Source organism: Amblyraja radiata, chromosome 13 (assembly GCF_010909765.2).
Source record: "Amblyraja radiata isolate CabotCenter1 chromosome 13, sAmbRad1.1.pri, whole genome shotgun sequence".
Lineage (NCBI taxonomy): Eukaryota > Metazoa > Chordata > Chondrichthyes > Rajiformes > Rajidae > Amblyraja > Amblyraja radiata.
This window is the reverse complement of record NC_045968.1, coordinates 37,675,940-37,699,185: the sequence shown is the minus strand read 5'-3', so window position 1 is coordinate 37,699,185 and position 23,246 is coordinate 37,675,940. Positions and strand designations below refer to the sequence as shown.

General features: G+C 46.2%; 1 protein-coding gene across 3 annotated transcripts in view; it reads left to right on the top strand.

Annotated features, from left to right (window-relative positions):
• Positions 1-23,246, top strand: part of mbnl1 (muscleblind like splicing regulator 1) — a 218,529-nt gene that overhangs the window by 35,235 nt on the left and 160,048 nt on the right. Inside the window, exon 1 of one of the 3 annotated variants that reach the window (XM_033031809.1) lies at positions 20,043-20,605. The exons of the other annotated variants lie outside the window; for them this stretch is intronic. The gene's annotated coding sequence lies outside the window, so the exon portion shown is untranslated. Of the gene's footprint in view, positions 1-20,042; positions 20,606-23,246 lie in introns of those variants that run through there. 3 annotated transcript variants of the gene reach the window in all.

Below are 23,246 nucleotides of genomic sequence, written 5' to 3'. Positions count from 1 at the left end.
AGTGTGTAGGTGAGTGGTAGAATCTAGGATGTGGGGGGTGTTGATGGGAGGTGGGGAACAGAAAGTAGAATTAGTGTTAGTGATGCTTGATGGTTGGTGAGGATTTGATAAGCTGAAGGGCCTACTTCTATACTATATGACTACATTACTTTAAATTTCCTCTGAGATTCCTATTTTATTTCTGGAGCTGCCTTATATTTTGGCCTCCAGTTAAGCTGTGTTCCATTAAGTAACCCTTAATTAAAAGTTCATAAGTTCATACATTATAGGAGCAAAATTAGACCATTCGGCCCATCAAGTCTACTCTGCCATTCTATCATGCCTGATTTATCGTTCCCTCTCAACCCCGTTCTCCTGCCTTCTTCCCATAACCCTTGACACCCATACTAATCAAAAATGACATTGATATACAGAGGGATCTTGGGGTCCAAGCCCATAGCACCCTGATAGTGGCAACACGTAGATCATGTGGTAAAGAAGGTGTATGGAATACTTGCCTTCAACAGTTGGGGACTAAGTATTTTAGTTCAGAGAAATAGGCCCACTGAGTCTGCGCCGACCAATGATTATCCCGCACACTAGTTCTATGTGATCACAGTTTTGCACCCTACACACTAGGTACAATTTACAGAAGCCAGTTAACCTACAATAGTGCACGCCTTTGGAATGTGGGAGGAAACTGGACCCCTGAAGAAAACTCATGGGGTCACAAGGAGAACGTACAAACTCCGTACTGACAGAACCCACAGTCAGGATTGGGTCTCTGGTGCTGTAAGCAGAGACGGAAACCGCTTTCAAAACATGGAGGGGACCGGGGGGCTGGGGGGACACAATTTCTTGGCGGATGCGCGCGCATGCGCACACTCACACACACACGCGAGGCATCGGAAGCTTCAGCCGTGCGCCATGTGAACGGTAATTAGCTCGGGATTCTTCCAGTTTCCAGCCCCCGCGACGTGGATGTTTCTACTACGGGGCCGTTACCGTTAGAATGAGTCAATTACTGCAGATCTGTACCACAGATTTAAAACTTGTAACGTGAGGGGGACCGTCCCCCACCTCTGAAAACATGGAGGGGACACGTCCCTCCTGGCCCCCCCCGGATTTTCCACCAATGGCTGTAAGGCAGCAACTCTACTGCTGCATCACTGTGCTGCCCTTATATAAGTCAGAAAATGATGTTGCAGCTATATAGGGCTTCATCAGGTCTCATTTGTAATATTGTGTACAGCTTTGGTTGCCTCATTACAGGAAGGATGTGGTGTTTTAGGAGAGGATGCAGAAATTTACCAGAATGCTGCCTAGATTAGAGGGTATTACCTAGAAGGAGAGGTTAGACAAACTTGGATTATTTTCTCTGCAGCATCGATGGCTGAGGGGAGACCAGATAGAAGTATATAAAATTATGAGAGGCAAAGGCAGGACAGATAGTCAGTGCTTACTGCCAGGGTGGAAATGTCAAAGTTTTAAGGTGAAAGGGGCAAAGTTTAGAGGACAACTATGGGGCAGGTCTTTTTCACACATGGCTGGAACGCACTGTCAGGGTTGGTGGTGGAGGTAGCTACTATAGCGGCTTTAAAGAGGATTTTGGATAGGCATATAGATATGCTCGGAACAGAGGGACATGGATCAAGTGCAGGCAGAGGAAATTAGTTCATTTTGGCATTTTATCATAGTCATACAACATGGCTCAACTTGCGCACACCGACCAACATGCCCCATCTGCACTAGTCCCACCCGCCTGCATTTGGCCCATATGCTTCCAATCCTGCCCGAACCATGTGCAGGTCCTAATATTTTTTAAACGTTGTGATAGTCCCTGCCTCAACTACCTCCTTCGACAGCTTCTTCTAAAACAACCACCACCTCTGTGTAAAAAAGTTGCCCCTCAACATCCTATTAAATCTTCTCCCCCCACCACCTCACATTAAACCTGTGTCCTGTAGTCCTGTAGTTCTCGATTGTCTTTGTGCATTTACTCAAGCTACCACCTCATAGTCTTCTACACATCTATAAGATGACGCTTCATCCTCCTGCACTCCAAGGAATAGTCCTAGCCATTCGGCACAGACCTTGTTGGTTGAAGGGCCTGTTTTTGTACTGTGTTCTAAAGGGCCTCACTTTTGTAATTTCAAAGCTTTCCATTCAGCCTGTTAAAAAGAAAAGAGATTGATAAATGAATAAATACAAGTATTTTTTAAGTTTCAAAAGCCCCCTGGTTGTAAAGTGCTTGTGGGTAATATTGGCTGTGCAGCTTTCTTGTATATGACTTTTTTTGGGACGGCACAATGGCGCAGCAGAAGAGTTGCTGCTTCACAGCGGCAGAGGCCCGGGTTCAATCCTGACCATAGGTGCTGTCTGTACGGAGTTTGTACGTTCATTCCGTGACCGGTTGCTTTTTCTCTGGGTGCTCCGGTTTTCTCCCTCGCTCCAAAGACGTACAGGTTTGAGGCTGATTGGCTTTGGTAAAGATCGTTAATTGCCCCTAGTGTGTAGGATAGTGGTAGTGTATGGCGATCGCTGGTTGGCATGGACTCAGTGGGGCAAAGGACTTGTTTCCGCTCTGTATCTCTGAACTAAACTAAACTGGGTGAATTCATTGTGTTCAAGAAGGAACTGCAGATGCTGGAAGATCGAAGGTACACAAAAATGCGGGAGAAACTCAGCGGGTGCAGCAGCATCTATGGAGCGAAGGAAATAGGTGACGTTTCGGGCCGAAAGAAGAAGGGTTTCGGCCCGAAACGTCACCTATTTCCTTCGCTCCATAGATGCTGCTGCACCCGCTGAGTTTCTCCAGCATTTTTGTGTACCTTGGGTGAATTCATATCTCTGTTCTCCTTAATTAGCTATCTTCTTGATCGATATGCCCCTGAATTCATCAGGCTTGGAATATTTAGGATCCCTCACAGTCTGTGGTAAATTAGCCTTTGGCGAGCTGTGGTGATGATGTTGCAATAGACTGCAAAATTCCTCCCCCAGGGAGCAGAAAAATCAGCCCTCTTCTAATCACCTTCCACTCAGCCATGTAAAAGACACGATAAAATCTATATTAAATTCCTCACCTTTGTGTTCACATCGACCCATGCTTTCCCCTCTCACTGTTACTCCAGAGTTATCACAAGCTTACATGCCAGGGTAGACACAAAGTGCTGGAGTAACTCAGTGGATGAGGCAGCATCTCTGGAGATATAGGATAGGTGATGTTTCGGGTCGGGGCTCTTCTTCAGTCTGAATGTCACCCATCCGTTTTCTCCAGATGGTGCTTGACCCGGTGAGTTACTCCAGCACTTTGCGTCTCTCTTTGGTATAAACTAGCATCTGTAGTTCTTTGTTTAGACTATAGACTTTAGAGCATAGTAGGTGTTAGGTGGGCTTAGGCGAGAGAGGCGGGTTGTGATTGGCAGACAGTTGAACAAAGTTCATGATTTGGTTTGATTTGTATTTGGATCAATTGTTCAACGCTTTTAATTGCATGGCTTGTTTTTTAGTTTTAGTTTTAGAGATACAACGTGGAAACAGGCCCTTCGGCCCTCTGAGTCCGCGCTGACCAGCGATCACCATGTACACTAGCACTATCCAACACAGTTGGGACAATTTACAATTTACAGAAGTCAATTAACCTACAAACCTGCATGTCTTTGGCGTGTGGTAGGAAACCGGAGCACCCGGAGAAATCCCACGCGACCATAGGGAAGTGTGCAAACTCCATACAGACAGCACCTGTAGTCAGGATTGAACCCGGATCTCTGGCGCAGTAAGGCAGCAACTCTACCGCAGAGCCACAGTGCCGCCCAACTACAGTTTCTATAGTTCTTACATTTTTACAGTTCCACGGTTACAGTTCTAACATGTTGAATTTGTTGCATGTGAATTTTGGTGTCAAGGGCAGCACTGTGGTCAGGCAGTTGAAAATATATTTTCATTTCATGCATCAGGTCTGTTAGATAGCCCTAATGTTCAACGTTAGGGTGGCACAGTGGCACAATGGTATAGTTGCTGTCTTACAGAGCCAGAGACCTGGTTTTGATCCTGACTACGGGTTCTGCCTGTATGGAGTTTGTACGTTCTCCACGTGACCGCGTAGGTTTTCTCTGGGTGTTCCAGTTTCCTCCCACACTCCAAAGGCGTACAGGTTTGTAGACTAATCGGCTTGGTAAAATTGTTCATCGTATGTGCAGGATAGTGTTAGTGTGTGGGCATCACTGGTTGGCGCTGAACCGATCGGCCGAAGGGCCTGTTTCTAAAACTAACACTAAAACGTGACTCATGCTATTTTTGGCCTCTGATCAACTCATAATTCTAAGCCACACCTATGCCCCGACATTGCGAATTCTAACCGCAAACCTCTCTACCTCAAGTTAAGTCAAGTTGAGTTTACTGACATATGCACGAACAGTGGGGAACATTTACATGAAAAATCTTGCTTGCAGAAGCATCATAGACACATGGGTAAATGCACAAAAGCAAATTGCACATACATTTTCTAAAAAGAAAGGTGAAAAGAGAGCATGAGTGCAAAAACATAATTTAAAAACATGTCCATAGCATTGGGTGGCGCAGTGGTAGAGTTACTGCCTCACAGCGCCAGAGACCTGGATTCGATCCTGACTTGGCGTGTTGTCTGCATGGAGTTTGTACATCCTCCCTATGACCGCGTGGGTTTTCTCTGGGTGCTCCGGGTTCCTCCCACAGGTTTGTAGGTTCATTGGCTTCGGTAAATTTGTAAATCGTCCCTAATGTGTAGGATAATGCAAGTGTACGGGGTGATCGCTGGTCGGTGAGGGCTCAGTCAGCCCAAGTGTCTGTATCTCCAAAGTAAAGTTAAAGTAAACAAAAGTAATTAACCAACGCCTCACATCTCACCCATTCCCCTCTCTTTATCTCGGCTCGCCACTTAGTCATGATGTAGGGTTTTGATCCAGCATATCAACAGTTCTTTTCTGCCATAAACCCCTTGCTGCCCCACCCCTTGAATTCCTCCAGCAGATTGTTTGTTGCTGAAAATGCACTGGGCTGATATCTCAATACAGCTGTTCCTCGACCTACGATGGGGCTACGTTCCAACAAACCCATCGTAAATCGGAAATCGAAAACGCATTTAATACAAATTTGATCACGTGACTGGACGTGAGCTGCGGCGCGCTGCCGTTGCCCAGCGTTTGCGCCATCATAAAGTCAAAATATCGTAAGTCGATGCATCGTAAATTGGGAGGCATTTATAGTTCACAGCCACCAACAGGAACAGGCCCTTCGGCCCATCATGTCTATGCTGAACATAATGCCTTGACCAACAATTATCTGCCTGCACATAATCCATATCTCTCCATTCCCTGCATATCCATGTGCCTATACAAAAGTCCCTTTAAGCATACAACACCAGACTTAGAAACAGCTTCTTCCCCTCTGTCATCAGGCTTCTGAACAATCCATCCAGAGCACTATATATTGCACCTCTACCCTATTGTGAACATTAGACTTTGTGTATGTAACTGATGCACTCCAATGCTGAGAACTATATTCTGCTCTCTGGTTCTCCCCCTTTGCACTATAGATTGTACTTGAGTTTGACGATTGTATTTCTGATCTGTTTGGAAGCATACAAAACAAAGCTTTTCACTGTACCATGGTTCAATAATAAACCTAATTAAATCTTAAATGCCACTATCGTATTTGCCTCCACCACTATCCATGGAAACATATTTCAGGCAATTACCTCCTTTTAAAAAAAACATGCCCACACATCTCCTTTAACCCTTATCCCTCTCACTCCAAAGCTATGCCCTCTACTTTATATTATTTCCATTCTGGGAAAAAGGTTCTGACTGCCTACTCTATCTATGCATCATTTGGAGGGAAGCTCTGAACATTGGCGATACTAAAGCAATTTCTCAATCTCAACCCAAGTTGGACAGGTACATGGATTGGACAGGTTTAGAGGTGTATAGGCCAAATGTGGGCAATGGGACTAGCTGAGATGGGGTTCCTTGATCGCATGGACAAGTTGGACTGAAGGGCTTGTTTTTGTGCTGTGTGACTATAATAATAATAATAATAAATTTTATTTAATGGGCGCCTTTCAAACATCTCAAGGACACCTTACATAGTATATCGGAATAACATATAATCGGAATAAAACAAGTAATAGAGACATCACAGAGACACAAATTAAAAACAGGATTCAATCCAAAAACAGAAAATCAAAAACACAGTGTGAAGAGGGAGCAGCGGCAGCCAAAGCGCGCCAGCGTTCACTCTCTCTTCACGGCAGCCATCTTGGACACAGACCTACAAGACTACAATTAGACAAAAAAAAATCATCCCCCCTATGACTCTAATCCCAATCACATGTGTGATCACATCAAGTAGATAGGTCAATTTGGCTTGGGACATCCACCTGCGACAACCTTCGACCACACAGGCGACAACCTAGGACAACCGGTCAATGTTCCTCCACTCGCGACAAGCTACGACCCTGTCGATGACAGATGAAGACAACTGAAGACTTCTCTTGACACCGGAACTGTCGCCCGTTGACGTAGGATGACGTAGGTTGTCGCCAATGGAATTCACCAAGGTCATGACCCGGCAACAGCCAACATCACCTGGCGTCATCCTGGCGACAACCTACAACATCCTGGTCAGCACCCACGACAGGAGAAGACACGCAACGTCAAGCCCACTGTTGCTGAAAGGTTTTGAACATTTCAAAATCCAGCAACGACAAAAAATAAGAAGGAGACAGCTCACGACAATACACGCCACGCGCCGTGACCATGAGGAAACAGCCTCTTTTTCGGCAGTCGCCGAAAAAATCGCCTAAGTGGACAGGCCCTTTAGAGTATTGTGTTCAATTTTGGTCACCCTGCCATAGGAAATATATTGTTAAGCTGGAAAGGGTGCAGAGAAGATATACAAGGGTGTTGCCAGGACTTGAGGGCCTGGGCTATACTGAGAGGTTGAGCAGATTATTCCTTGGAACACAGGAGGATGAGGTGTGATCTTATAGAGATTTATAAGATCATAAGAGGAATAGATAGATTGAATGCACAGAGTCTTTTACCCACGGTAGTGGAATCGAGAACCATAGGTTTAAGGTGAGGGGGGGATAGATTTAATAAGAACCTGATGGGCACACCTTTTTTACACAGTGGCTGCTGGGTGTATGGAACAAGCTGCCAGATGAGATAGTTGAGGCAGGTACTATCACTACGTTCAAGAAACATTTAGACAGGTATATGGATAAGACAGATTTAGAGGGATATGGGCCAAATGAACGCAGGTGGAACTAGTGTAGATGATGCATGTTGGTCAGCGTAGGCAAGTTGGGCCGAAGGGCCTGTTTCCACTCTGCATGACTCTGTGACTCATGCTATGTTCAGATACTCATCCAACCTTTGGCTCCTGTCCCACAAACTGGGTCTTAAAGCATTCCTGAGTCTGTGGAACCAGCAGACGGATAAATATGCTCAGAGTCTGGCATTGAGAATGGCGCATAGCCCGGTTCAGTGACAGTGAGGAATTTCACAAACTCTTGACATTAAACAGAATGTTAGCATGCTGATAGTGCAAGTAATTCAGAAGGCAAATGGTACGTTTGCAAAGAACATGGGCAGGTAAAAATGATGGACGCTTGCTATAGCAGTATAGGACACAGGTGAGAGTTGACCTGTTGGTCCTAACGTTGCGAGATGTTTTAAGAGAGAAGGTGGAGAGAAACTCTTTGCACTGGTGAAGAAGAGCAGAACTCGGGCGGCATGATAGCTCAGCGGTAGAGTTGCTGCCTCACAGCGCCAGAGACCCAGGTTCGATCCAGACTATGGGTGCTGTTTGTACGGAGTTTGTACGTTCTCCCCGTGACCTTGTGGGGTTTCCCTCGTGTCTTCCCATTTCCTCCTACACTCCAAAGACGTACAGATTTGTAGATTAATTAGCTTTGGTAAAGATTGAAAATTGTCCGTAACGTATATAATAGCGCTACAGGGTACATGGTGATCGCTGGTCAGCGTGGAGTCATTGGGCCAAAGGACCTGTTTCCACGCTATATCTCTAAACTAACCTAAACAAAGGGATCGTTAATATGAGAGAAACACCAAGAGATCGATGGTGAAGCAAAAAGTACGGGTACATTTATGGGCAGACTGGGCAGACAGCGAGAGAAAAATTATAGATATAGTTTCGGGAGGAACTGCAGATGGTGGTTTACACCAAAGATAGATACAAAATGCTGGAGTAACTCAACGGGTCAGGGAGTATCTCTGGAGATACGAAATAAGTGATGTTTCGTGTCTCTACCTGAAATGTCACCTATTCCGTTTCTCTAGAGATGCTGCCTGGCCCTCTATAGATTTAGTTTAGTTTAGTTTAGTTTATTATTGTCACGTGTATCGAGGTATAGTGAAAAGCTTTTTTTGTGGTGTGCAATCCAGTCAGCGAAAATACCATACATGATTACAATCAGGCTGTTCACGGAATACAGATACAGGATAAAGGGGATAATGTTTAGTGCAAGTAAAGTCTAATTAAAAATAGTCCGAGAGTCTCCAGTGAGGTAAATAGTAGTTCAGGACCGCTCTCTAGTTGGTGATTCAGTTGCCTGATAACAGCTGGGAAGAAACTGCCCCTGAATCTGGAGGTGTGTGTTTTCAAACCTCTATATCTCTTGCCTGATGGGAGAGGGGAAAAGAGGGAGTGTCTGGGGTGAGACTGGTCCTTGATTATGCTGGTGGCCTTGCCAAGGCAGCGTGAAGTGTAGATGGAGTCAATGGAAGGGAGGTCGGTTTGAGTGATGGTCTGGGATGCGTCCACAACTCTCTGCAAGTTCTTGCGGTCTTGGATGGAGCCATTCCCAAACTATTCCGTGATGGTAGCTGCATTGATTTAGATAGGCAAACTTGGTGGAACATTAATGCATTTGAATTCCTCTTTAAACAAGGAGACCAATACCATATGTATTACTCCAGAGACTTATTTGCGATGCATAACGCCACAACGTTTGTACTCAAATCCTCTCCCAAGAGCCAATTCAATGATGCAATTCACTGCTACATTATTGTCACATGTACCTAGGTACAGTGAACTGCTTTGTTTTGTATAAAACCCGGTAAAATCCTACAACAGACCACACCTCGGTGGTACACAAGAGTCAACACGTTTCTGGCACTGACAAAGTTACAAATGTTTACCGAACAGTCCTATCTTCTGTCCACCGCCATACGTGGCAGCAGCCCTCGCACAATAACTGAGTCCCCCTTCATTTTTGGCACCCCCCCCCCCCCCTCGCTGAGTCCCCCCTTTAATAACAATAACATTCTGTTCAGTTTCCTCATTACATCTAGGACACTCAAATCCTTGGGAATCTCAATGTTCTTTGAGATAATGTGTCTATTTTGTAAATTTTTTGTTGGACAAATTCACTGCGAGCCATCCAATACTTAGAGATACAGCATGGAATTGGGCCATTTGGCCCACCAAGTCCACTCTGACCATCAATCACCTGTTCTGTGTTATCCCACATACTCATTCACTCACTACACACTAGGGGGCACTTAAAGAGGGGGAAATTACCCTACAAACCCGCACGTCATTGGGATGTTGGAGGAAGCAGGAGCACCCGGACGAAACTCATACGGTCACAGGGAGAACATGTAAACTCAACACAGACGGCACCATCAATGTGAAAGGCACATGTAAATGGGGGGGGGGGGGGGGGACAGTGACACAGCAGTAGAGTTGCTACCTTACAGCACCAGAGACCTGAGTTTAATCTTGACTACGGGTGCTGTCTGTACGGAGTTTGTACGTTCTTCCTGTGAACGCATGGGTTTTCTCTGGGTGCTCTGGTTTTATTCCACGTTACAAAGATGTGCATGTTTGTAGGTTAATTGGCTTCAATAAATTTGTTCCTAGGGTGTAGGATAGAATTAGTGTATGAGTGCTGGTCAGTGTGGACTCAGTGGGCCGAAAGGCCTGTTTCCATGCTGTATCTCTAAACTAGACTAAACTAAACTTGTCCATGCTGACCAAGTTGGCATTCGTTGCTGGACTTATTTGCCTGCATTTGGCCCATATGCTTCTAAACCTTTCCTATTTATTCATCTGTCCAAATGTAAAGTTTAAAGGGGTGTAGCATGTCCCCAAATACTCTAACCAACTCATACTGTAGAAACTATCCTGGCCGGTGGCATTATGGCCTGGTTGAGCAATCCCAATGTATAGGAATGCAAGGGAGAGTGGTGGACCCACTCCATTCCATGAGTGGTACAACCCTCCCCACCATTGAAAGCACCTACATGAGGCCTGAAGAAGGTGGCATCTATCATCAATGATCTTTTTGTACTAATGTCTTCTTTTTGAACAGTCTTCTTTTTCATTGACTTATGCGTGTTGTCTGAGTCTATGTGTCTAGTTTAATTTAGTTTAGTTTATCATCCCGTGTATTGAGGTACAGTAAAAAGCTGGTGCTTGTATTGCTGCTGCCAGCAAGATTTTTATTGTACCTGTACCTCACCGTACTTGTGCATATGATAGTATGCTAGTTACTGCCCAATATTCTCCGCTCAATCACTATCATTAACGTGGATCATTTGATCATTAATACACTCCTGGTTTCAGGAGTTTGCTGTGTTAACTGTGTGGCTGTCCTTCGAAAGCTCACGCTTTTGTATGGCTTGGAATTTACTTGCATTAATACAATTTACATGACAATTTACAAGAAATTGCTGAGAGTCATAGATGTAGCCCAGACCATGGCAAAGACCAGACATCCCACCACTGACTCAATCTACACTTCATGCTGCCTTGGAAACGCAGCCAACATAAACAAAGATGTACCACACCTGTTATTCCTTCTTTTCCCTGCTCCCGTCTGACAGAAGGTACAGAAGCTTGAAAGTGCCCAGCTTCTTCCCCTCTGCTATCAGGCTTCTGAATGGTTCTTCCATTAGCTAGGGGACTGTCCGATTCACCTCTACCCCATTGCGTACATTGAAAATTGTCCATGGAACTGCTGCACTACAATGCTGAGAACTATATTCTGCATTCTGTATCTTCCCTATTACTCTACTTATTGTACTTGATTGTACTTATGTATACAGTAGTATTATCTGATCTGTTTGCAAGGCATACAAAACAAACCTTTTCACTGTATCTCGGTATACGTGACAAAAATAAACCTAAACCTAAATTCTTTAATTGCAGCTTTATAACAGAGTTCTTCCTCATTAAAACGAGGGATATCAGTGTGTGCGAAAATACATTCGCATTTCATGTGTCAGGCCTTTGACCGTGTCAGATGGCCCTGATGTTCAACGTTAGGGTGGTATACAGTAGTTGCTGCCTTACAAAGCCAGAGACCCGGGTTTGATCCTGACTACAAGTGCTACCTATATGGAGTATGCATATTCTCCCTGTGACTGCGTGGGTTTTCTCCGGGTGCTCCGCTTCCTCCCACACTCCGTACTTGCAGGTTTGTAAGTTAATTGGTTTTGGTAAAAATTGTAAATTGGCCCTAGAGTGTAGGATAGTGCCTGTGTACGGGGTGATCGCTGGTCGGCGCGGACTCGGTGGACCGAATGGCCTGCTTCCACAATGTAACTCGAAAGGCTAAAGTTACCTCGGCACGATTTGTCGCTCACACCACCACCCCCGCCACTCGTCCACTGTCCCCACTTGTGACCACCACCACCCCCGCCACTCGTCCACTGTCCCCACTTGTGACCCCTCCCAGCAATAAATGGCAGCCTCGCGCTAATTAGTGTCAAGTCAGGGATGGATTTTTCTGCAGTGGGATCCATTCGATGGGAAATGTTGAAATGAATTTTAATGAGGATTCAAGGAGTTGACAGACAGAAAGGATATTCATCAACTCTGCGCAGTTCAATTCAACTCTGGCTTCCCGGAGTGAAAGGTCAGTATCCTGCACCCTGTGCAAGTTGTCTGCAAGGCAAGACAACAAAGTGAAGGTGAGGTCATTACTGGCCTGACCTCTCTCTGTGCCCTGGCTGCCACATTCAATCATCTTTTTATGTCCTGCCTCTTATTCCCTCAACTGATTTGTTTCAACAAAGTTTTCTTTACCCCCAATTGCTTCCACAAACGAGCAACACAGGAACGTCAAACTCAGACGCGTTTTCCTTTTGTTTAGTTTAGAGGGTGGAGCAGTGGCGCAGCAGTAGAGTTGCTGCATCACAGTGCCAGAGACCCAGGTTCAATCCTGACTATGTGTGCTGTCTCTACGGTGTTATGACCCCGTGGGTTTTCTCCAGGTGCTTCGGTTTCCTCCCACACTTTAAAAACGTACAGGTTTGTAGGTTAATTGGCTTCTGTAAATTGTAAATTATCCCTAGTGTGTAGGATAATGCTAGTGTACGGGGTGATCGCTGGTCGGCGTGGACTCTGTGTGCCGAAGGGCCAGTTTCTGCTCTATATCTCAAAGGTCCAAAGTCTACAGTAAAGTCTTTATGGGATACAGCATGGAAACAGGCCCTTCATCCCACTGAACCTACACCAATCATCAGTCACCCGTACACTTGTTAGAGTCATAGAGTCATGCAGCATGGAAACAGGCTCTTCAGCCCAACTTGTCCACACCGACCAGCATGCCCCATCTGTACTAGTCCCACCTGCCCGCCCATATCCCTCTAAATCTATCTAATCTATGTATCTATCCAAATGTTTTTTTAACATTGTGATAGGACCTGCCTCAACTACCTTCTCCATCAACTCATTCCATACACCTACCACCCTTTATGTAAGAACGTTGCACCTCAGGTTCTATGAAATCTATCCACCTCCACCATAAACGTATGTCCTTTGGTTCTTGAGAGCATAGTTTAGTTTAGTTTAGAGATGCATGCGGAAACAGGCTCTTTGGTCCATTGTGTCTGCACTGGCCCGCAATCACCTCATACACTAGCACTATCCTACACTATCCTAAAATTTACAGTTTTTACTAAAGCCAATTAACTTACAAACCTGTACGTCTTTGGAATGAAGGAAGAAACCAGAGTACCCGGGGAAAACCCACGCGGTGACAGGGAGAAGGTACAAAGTCCATACAGACAGCACCCGAGGTCAGGATCGAACCGGGGTCACTGGTACTGGAAGGCAGTAACTCTACCGCTGCGCCAGAGTGAGAATAACAAATTCCATTCCATTAAGATCATCCAATTTAAAAACAAATTTGATCCAAGTGTAGATGGTAGTTATGGTGTAGAAGGTGGCACAGCCTCAGACAACAGAGGAATGTTAATATGATGACAGATTGCAACAGTGCTGAATAAATGTAACCTGTGGCTGTAAACCTGTCATTAGTAATAATTAGACTGTCTTCTAATGATCAGCTTCTCTTCCGAGGTTGACGTTAAAGATGAAAACACTCATCATCATGAACTCAGAAGCCAATCCGAGCATCTCCTGATCTTCTTAAAACCTAAGTGTAGATGACCAGAGCTATAAGCAGAAGGGAAAAAGTGAATGAGGTCAATACTTTGGCAACCTATCACAACCCCGCCATTATATCGTCAGTGTAAACCAGAAGGCAGACGGTACTTTATAGTCTGGCATTTACCCTTTTAGTTTTTCTTCATTCACGTGTTTTGTTCACACGTATCCTTGTTGGGCGAGCCAAGACTGAACTCATTGACCCAGCGACACGGTGCTTAGTGGTAGAATTGCTGCCCAACAGCGCCAGAGACCCGGGTTCGATCCTGACAGCGGATGCTGTCTATGTGGAGTTTCTACGTTCTCCCTGTGAACGCATGGATTTTCTCCGGGTGTTCTGGTTTCCTCCCACATTCCAAAGACATGCAGTAGAGTCTTGTAGATTAATTGGCTTCCGTAAATTGTCCCTAGTGTATAGGATAGTGCTGGTGTACAGTCTGTTCACTGGTCAGCACGGACTCGGTGGACCAAAGGGCCTTTTTCCACATTGTATCCCCAGACTAAACAAAACTGATACAACTGAACCCTGAGGATAAAGAGGTAATGTAGAAAGAGGAACTGTTCTATTCTTTCTCTATCATTATTTCTAAAAAAATAGTAGATAAGTATTACTAGTGTTTTACTTAATGCAAATTGAATTAATTTGATATAAAGTTGTTTGAAGCATTGTAATTGATTACCTTTAATAAAAAAATATATTAAAAAAAAAAAGAAAGAGGAACGCTTGATGTGATGTTGCACAGAGGCTACATGAGGGCAGAATGAAGCCCTTCACAAGAGTGGCATCAGCCTTGATAGGACTAGACTGCAGGATTCTGCACAGCAACAATTTTATACCTGATTTGAATAGCACAGCATAGAAGGAGGGCCCTGTATTTGAAGCTCAGAGAAGCAGTAACATCTTCTGACGATCTTTCCTGGGCTTTCCCGAAATACTGAAGGACTGAAGAGATGAACAATGTCATCCAGGCATTTAGATTGTAGAGATACTCGGCCCACCGAGTCTGCGCCGGCTAGCGATCATCCCGTACACAAGTTTTACCCGGCACACTAGGGACAATTTACAGAAGCCAATTAATCTATAAAACTTGCGTGTGTTCGGGATGTGGGAGGAAACCGGAGCACTCTGAATGTTACCTTGCGGTAACAGGGAGAACGTACAAAGGCTCCCTTAGGGCACAAAGGTGGACGGGCGAGGGGAGGGATGACGGTTCACAGGTCGACCCGCACACCCAAGGGAAGGTGACGCAGTGGCCTGGTTTGCCTGGAACGGGCAACGCTGATAACACCTAGAGTGAGGACTGGTCTCTGAAAATGAGCCGAAGCACAGCGCCTCTAGCATGCGGGACCAATGGACTATTTCTGTACAATTTGCCACTGGAGGATGAGCTTAGGTATGGCAATATTCTACTGGACATTTTGTACAAAAATAATTTCACTGTGCATCTCCACTTCACACATGTCACAATAAAACAACCATTGAAATCCGTACAGACAGCATCTGAAGTTGGGATCGAACTCGGGTGTTTGGTGCTGTAAGGCAGCAACTCTACCTATGCGCCACTGTAACCCCCCATATTTCGGAGTTTAGTTTGAGATCGTAGTATTCAATAGCAAGATTGGGATTGGAGTGTGTTAACCCAACAGGTCAGGCAGCATCTCTGGAGAAAAAGGACGGGTGACGTTTTGGGTTGGGACCCTTCTTCAGACTGAAAGTAGAGGGGAGGAATCTGGAGGTAAGAAAAGGCCAGTACAAAGTGGGGCTGGCAACAGATGACCAAGGAAAGGTGGAGCCCATAATGGCCCATTGTTGGCTGGGAATGAAGTGATAACGAAGGGATACAAGGATGTGAACAGTGGAACTAGTGGGACAACTAGGTGGGTTTGGGGGGGGGGGGGGGGGGGGGGGGGGGGGGAGAGAGTGAATGCAGGTGTTACTTGAAATTAGAGAAATTAACATTCAAACTGCTGAGTTGTAAACTACTGAAGCAAAATTTTGCATGTTGCTTTTGTAGCTAGATTACAGAACCAGACTTGATCGGACAGGACAGTTCCCAAGGAACCCAATCAAACATGTGACAAACCAACCCACATTATTACTACCTGTAGATGCTTTCTCTACAGTTCCCTCCCAACCCCTGGGGGGTTATTTTAAATATCTAAGTGAAAGGTAAACTTGTTTGGCCAAATCAGTAGGCTCCAGATACTCTAAGTCAGCTGTGGAAGGCCCAGAGTTGTGCATTTTGGTTCATGTGTTAAACCATGCCCCCCTCCAACCCCTCCCTGTTCAATGGGCGTCCAGGGAAATGGAGTTAGAGGGTTGTTAGTAGTTGTTCCCAGGAATGACTCAGCATTGTAGCGTAGCTTCAAGATAGTGGACGTCATGTGCAGTTGACTCCTGCATAGAGCGTAGGAGGATGAGGGGTTCATTAGTTCATGCTCATAGGTCTTAAGAGCAGAATTAGGCCATTCGACCCGTCAAGTCAGCCCCACCATTCAATCGTAGAGTCATAGATTAGGTTAGTAGTCATACAGCATGGAAACAGGTCCTTCAGCCCAACTTACCCACACTGACCAACATGTCCCATCTACACTAGTCCCACCTGGCTGCGTTTGGCACATAACCCTCTAAACCTGTCCTATCCATGCATCTGTCTAATTGTTTCTTAAACATTGCAATCATGGCTGATCTATCTTTCCCTCTCAAGCCCCTTCTCCGGCCTCCTCCCCATAACCCCTGACACCTGTGCTAATAAAAAACCTGTCCATCTCAGCCTTGAAAATATCCATTGACCGCCTCCACAGCCGTCTGTGGCAAATGTGGTGATCTTATAGAGGTGTATAAAATCATGAGAAATAGATAAATGCAGTCTTTTACCCTGGGGAGATGAATCTAAGACCAGAGGACATTGGTTTAATGTGAAGGAGGGACAGATTTAATAGCAATCTGAGGGGCAACTTTTTTACACAAAGGGTGGTAGGTGTATGGGACAAGCTGCCTGAGGAAGCAGTTGAGGCAGGCGTTATCAAACGTTTAAGACATATTTTGGACAAATACATAGATAGGCTAAGGTTTAGAGCGATATAGGTAATATGCAGGTAGGTAGGACTAGTATCGAGGGAGCATGTTGGTCAGCATGGGCAAGTTGGGCCAAAGGGCCTGCATGACTCTATGACACCTGGATAAAATCCATGTGGTCATAGGGAGAACGTACACACTCCATACAGGCAGCTCCCAAGGTCAGGATCGAACCTGAGACTCTGGCATTGTGAGGGAGCAGGTCTACCACTGTGCCACCCTAAATGTTTGTGGTGCAAAGGGATTAGATCTCCTGGTTTGCAAAAGATGAGTTTGCATTGATAACAAATAGTTATGAATGGTGTCCTCTATGTCAATAGACAATAGACAATAGGTGCAGGAGTAGGCCATTCGGTCCTTTGAGCCAGCACCACCATTCAATGTGATCATGGGTGATCATCCTCATTCAGTATCCCGTTCCTGCCTTCTCCACATATCCCCTGACTCCACGATCTTTAAGAGCCCTATCTAGCTCTCTCTTGAAAGTATCCAGAGAACCGGCCTCCACTGCCCTCTGATGCAGAGATTCCACAGACTCACAAAAAGTGTTTCCTCGTCTCCAATCTAATTGGCTTACCCCTTATTCTTAAACTGTGGCCCCTGGTTCTGGACTCCCCCAACATCGGGAACATGTTTCCTGCCTCTAGCGTATCCAAACCCTTAACAATCGTATATGTTTCAATAAGATCCCCTCTCATCTTTCTAAACTCGAGTGTACAAGCCCAGCCGCTCCATTCTCTCAGCATATGACAGTCCTGCCATCCCGGGAATTAACCTTGTAAACCTACGCTGCACTCCCTCAATAGCAAGAATGTCCTTCCTCAAATGAGGGGACCAAAACTGTACACAATACTCCAGGTGTGGTCTCACTAGGGCCCTGTACAACTGCAGAAGGACCTCTTTGCTCCTATACTCGACTCTTCTTGTTTTAAAGGCCAACATGCCATTCGCTTTCTTCACTGCCTGCTGTACCTGCATGCTTACTTTCATAGACTGATGAACAAGGACCCCCAGATCCCGTTGTACTTCCCCTTTTCCCAACGATGCCATTTAGATAGTAATCTGCCTTCCTGATTTTGATACAAAAGTGGATAACCTCACATTTGTCCACATTAAACTTCATCTGCCATGCATCTGCCCACTCCCCCAACCTGTCCAAGTCACCCTGCATTCTCATAGCATTCTCCTCACAGATCACACTGCCACCCAGCTTTGTGTCATCTGCAAATTTGCTAATGTTACTTTGAATCCCTTCATCCAAATCATTGTATATTGTAAATAGCTGCGGTCCCAATGCCGAGCGTTGCGGTACCCCACTAGTCACTGCCTGCCATTCTGAAAGGGATCTGTTAATCCCTACTCTTTGTTTCCTGTCTGCCAACCAATTTTCTATCCATGTCAGCACTGTACCCCCAATACCAATTTTGCCCATTAATCTCGTATGTGGGACCTTGTAATAATAATAATAATAATAATAATAATATCTTTTATTGTCATTGCACGTCAGTGCAACGAGATTTAGTGTGCAGCTCCACTGATGTACAAGAAAGGTAAATAAATACAATACATAAATAAGCAAGCTGAATTGATTGACGTGACCATCTGAGGGAGACTGTCCAAAGGGGGTGGGTGGGGGGCACTCATTAGGGCCGGTTCAGAGCCGCTATAGCTCTTGGGATAAAACTGTTCCTGAGTCTGGAGGTTCGGGCGTAGAAGGCCTTGTAACGTCTGCCGGAGGGAAGAAGTTGAAACAGACCGTGGCAGGGGTGTGATGAGTCCTTATGGATGCTGAGGGCCTTCCTGAGGCACCGCGTGTGGTAGATGCCCTCAAATGCTTTCTGAAAGTCTAGGTACACTACATCCACTGGCTCTCCCTTGTCCATTTTCCTAGTTTCATCCTTAAAAAATTCCAGAAGATTAGTCAAGCATGATTTCCCCTTCGTAAATCCATGCTGACACGGACCGATCCTGTTACTGCTATCCAAATGTGTGGCTATTTCATCTTTTATAATTGACTCCAGCATCTTCCCCACCACCGATGTCAGGCTAACTGGTCTATAATTCCCTGTTTTCTCTCTCCCGCCTTTCTTAAAAAGTGAGATAACATTAGCTACCCTTCAATCCACAGGAACTGATCCTGAGTCTATAGAACATTGGAAAATGATCACCAATGCATCCATGATTTCTAGAGCCACTTCCTTAAGTACCCTGGGATGCAGACTATCAGGCCCAGGGGATTTATCAGCCTTCAGTCCCATCAGTCTATCCAACACAATTTCCTGCCTAATGTGGATTTCCTTCAGTTCCTCCGACACCCCAGGTCCTCTGGCCATTACTACATAAGGAGTGGCCAGAGGCCAGTGTCCTATCTACCATGTGTATATTTAAACAACCAATTTAAGCAATCTTTGCAGAACAGGGGGGGTGCAACAAGAAATTGCAAAGGGTTGTGGATGCAAACCAACCTCCCACCCTCCCATTGACTCCATCAACATTTCACGCTACCCAGACAAGGCCACCAGCATAATCCAGGTCCAATCTCACCCAAGTCACTCCCTCTTGTCCCCTAATTATTATTATTATTCCCTTTATTCTGTATATGTTAACTCTGGACAGCTTGATTGTATAGTTTTTTTGCTAACTGGATAGCACGCAACAAAAAAGCTTTTCACTGTTCTTGCTACACTTGACAATAAACTAAAGGACCCAGTGACCTATTCCTCTTCTGTATTAACCTTGAAGTGTAGGATGTAGAATTAGCAACATTAATCCAACTAAAGTTCTCAAGGTGTAAGAAGGAACTGCAGACGTTGCTTTATATCGAAGATAGACACGAAATGCTGGAGTAACTCAACGTGTCAGGCATCTCTGGAATAGGTGACGTTTCGGGTCGGGAAAGTTCTCTAGGTGTAGGGAATTGAAGCAAAAATAAAATGTGCCCTTGTGTTTCAGTCATCAAAGAGTTAACAGTGGAACTTGGAAATGTACTAACGGCCTGAATGTTACGCGCCGCCTCCAAGACTTGTCTAGCTGCTGAGCGCTTGTACTGAAGTCAAGTAAAACACGGAGATAAGCCCACCTCCTCACCACCGCCCACACCTTCCCCTTGACCACCGCCCCTTCACAGCTCAACTCCCACACTCTGGTCTCACGACCTGACAACAGCTTGCTTATAGCTCACTTTTGAGCAAAGATCTTTGCTTATGAGAGTACAGTTCAGAGGTTATTATATGCCTTTCCCGTATCAGATGGGAGCTACCAATTGCTGCTGCTTGCAAGGGGGAGACAGAAAGGTCGATCATGCTCGAAGATAACTTCCTCTGCACACTTTTCCATTTTAATTTCCCTTCCCTTTCTCTCTCTCAGAGTTCAGAGGGTCTTGGCACATACGATCGCGGCTTTCTCTATGCGTGTGTGCACAAGTGTGTATAAGAGAGAGAGATAGAGAAATATAATATATTATATATATAGAGAGAGAGAAAGTATATATATTCACACATTTCGAGAAAGAGAGGGAAATAGAGAGAACATTGAAAAAGAGAGAGATAGAAATAGTCGAGGCAGATTGAAATAAAGAGAGAAAATGAGAAAGGTAGAAATAGAAAGAGAGAGAAATAGATAGAGAGAAGAAATAGACAGATAAAGATAGAAATGGGAGAGAGACGAGCCCGCAGCATTTAAAAATAGAGAGAGAAACGTCGAGAAGGCTGCCGAGTGCTTTCCTCTTCACGCTGGTAAAGAGCAGTAGGTTTAGCCCAGCGCGCTTCCTGATCGAGTTAGTGCGGCCGTGTAGAGGGAGGAGCTTTGCAGGCTGTGAGCAGCACACGATCGCAGGCTCGGCCGCACCTCAGGAAGCCCTGCTTAGCCATCATGCTCCACTAACAAGCGGGGGAGAGGGAGAGAGGAGGAGGACAAGGAGGCACTCTGCAATCTTTTAAAAATACAAAAACACTTGGTTTCATAAAGAAGGGACAGAATTATTATTTTTTTAAAGAGAATAACCCTGAAGATGAATGCTACAATGCCTTGAGTGTGTTGCTTGCTGTATTCGAATTCATCGAAGGGAGAGGGAGACGGGAATATGAGGTGAGTTTTTGATTCACTCTGCGTGTACGTGTCTCTGTATGTATGTGTGTGTGCATGTGCGTTTGGGGGGGGATCAGGGAGAATTGCGGGTACGGGTTACACTGGTATTGGAGAGGGGAGGGAATGTGGATGCAAGAGCTGGCTGGTCAGATGCATTGAAAGGAAGGGAAGGAGTTGCGGTTTAGAGGGGTGGGCTGGATATTATATATATGTGTGTGTTTGGGTGGGGGTAGACGAGGGAGTAATTGAGGGTCCAGGCCAGACAGTGGCATTGTCGAGAAGGGGGGGGGGGGGGGGGGGGGTGCAAGAGCTGTCTGGGTGATCAGATGGCATAAAGGAAAGGAGGGATGAAGCTGGGATTTAGTCGTGTGGGCTCTATATTTGTTTGTGTTGTGCAGTGGTTGGAATAAAGACATGTTTCTGGAGCACCAAGCAGAATCCCAGCGTGTATCTCCCAAGCAATGAGGCACGTTTGTTATTTCCAAGAGTGGCTGGTGTTATGTAGGGCATCGGAGGGGCTGTGTAGAGGAGGGGGTGTGTTGGATAATTCATGCACAAGATCATCGCACCAACAGCATTGGGACGTGGCCAGGGAGGGAGGGGAGGTTTGTTTGTATTTGCTCCTGTCTGGGAGAGATCCTAGTGGGGAGGGGAGGGGGAGGAGGGACATTTCGTCTATCTCCATTTGACGTCTTACCTGAGCGGGCACCTTGGCCTGAGGTGGTGTCAGAGAGAGAGAGAGAGAGAGCAGTAACGCTGATGGTGCAGCACTCCCATCCTGGCCTTGCTCCAGGCACTCGGGGTGGGGTAGGAGTGGAGGGGGATCATGAGAGGGTGGTGTCCCTGCGAGCTGTGCACGGAGGGAGGTGGGGAGGACGTCGGGTTCTTTGCAGGGGAGGTGGGAGGGGGTCAAGCATTTGCAAGGTTTGTGTAAGAGGGAGGGTGGGTACGGTTCGTTAGTGAGGAGGGACGAAGGTGGGGCGATGGGGGGGGGGGGGGGGGGGGGGTATGCAGGTTTTTGCATCGTTTGTCAGTGAGTGAGGGGGTCAGATCTGCAAGGTTTGACAGTGAGGAGCTAGATAGAGAGTGGATCAGGCCTTTGCAAGGTTTGTTGGTGAGGAGGGAGGGTCAGGCCTTTATAAGATGTGGCAGTGAGAGAGGAAGATAGGGATCGGAGTGGGGTCAGGAATTTGCAAGGGTTGACAGAAAGGGAGGTGAGGGGGGGGGGGGGGTGGGTCAAGCAGAGAATGAGGGAGGGAAGGGTGAGGGGAGGGTCAGGAGTTTGCAAGGGTTGGCAGTAAGGGAGGAGGGGGTCAAGTACTTGCAAGGTTTGTCGGAGAATGAGGGAGGATGTGGGTGGAGGGGAACAGGTATTTGCACGGTTTGCCAGTGAGGGAGGAGGGTGTGAGGGATATGGGGTGATGCTGGGCACTGGGTCACTGCGGCGTGCCGCCTGGTATTATCACACATCATCTTTGCAGTGGGAAGGGGGAAGGCTCGGAGAGGCAAGGCATCCCATGTACTCAGAGCTGCACCTTCCATGCACATGCACCCCACCTCAACACACTCTTCCCGTGCAAAGAGGAGAAAAATAGGTGCCCACCCCAAAATAAAAATTGCACTCCCCCCCCCCAACCCCCTCCTCGTCTTCTCCCTCCTCTTCACCTTGACTGCGTTGGTCAGGATGAATGAAGGATGGAGAGGCTTCAGGCTCCATCAGGTAGCTGAACACTCCCTCGCATAGAGGCCGGGGAGAGGGGAGGGGTGTTGGGGGTGCGTGTGGTGTCTGGTTTAATATGCAAGGCATGATGCCAGTATCACTGCATGTGGAGCTGGTTGGTATGTGTGATGTATGTGTGTATATATATGTGTGTGTGTGTGTATGAGAGAAGTGAGAGGTTAACTCTCTGCCTACCATCTCTAAATGATGCGTGACATGTTTAGCTGCTCTTCCTTATATGGCCAGTGCTGTATTTCAATGCTGGAGTGGTACTGCCAAGTGGACAGGGTAGTAGACATCTTCTAGTAGGAAGGTGTGGTGGAGGGGAGGAAGCTGGTGAAAAGGCGGGGGTTTCTCTGTGCGTGTGTGTTTCTCTCTCTCATGTTTTTCTCTCTCTCTCTCTCTCTCTCTCTCTCTCTCTCTCTCTCTCTCTCTCTCTCTCTCTCTCTCTCTCTCTCTCTCTCTCTCTCTCTCTCTCTTTTTCCTCTCTCTCTTTTTTCTCTCTCTCTCTCTCTCTCTCTCGCTCTCTGCTAGAAAAGTAAGTGCTATATTATGCTGCCTCAAGCCTCACTGGTGCCTCTTATTTTGTGCGAGAGTCCTTTCAGTGGGATCGCTGCCGTCTAATGTCGGAGCCAGTGTTCGTAGCCTGTGCTTAAAAGAGAATTATTTTTCCATGTGTGTGTGTTTTATTTTTGGTGCCTTTTGTAACGCGTGGAGTTTTGCCAAAGGTGAGGAGTGTGGAACTGGAGGTTATACTGTCTGGTAACAGATGTGGAGATGGTGAAAGTGTGGCCCGTAGTCTAATGCTGTCCGTTCATTCAGTTCCCCTCGTGGGGGCCTAGCCCAGTCTCTACCTCGTTCACTGCTAATTTGTGAACACTGAGGGTGAGACCGCAGGGAACTGGGGAGGGGAGGGGGTCG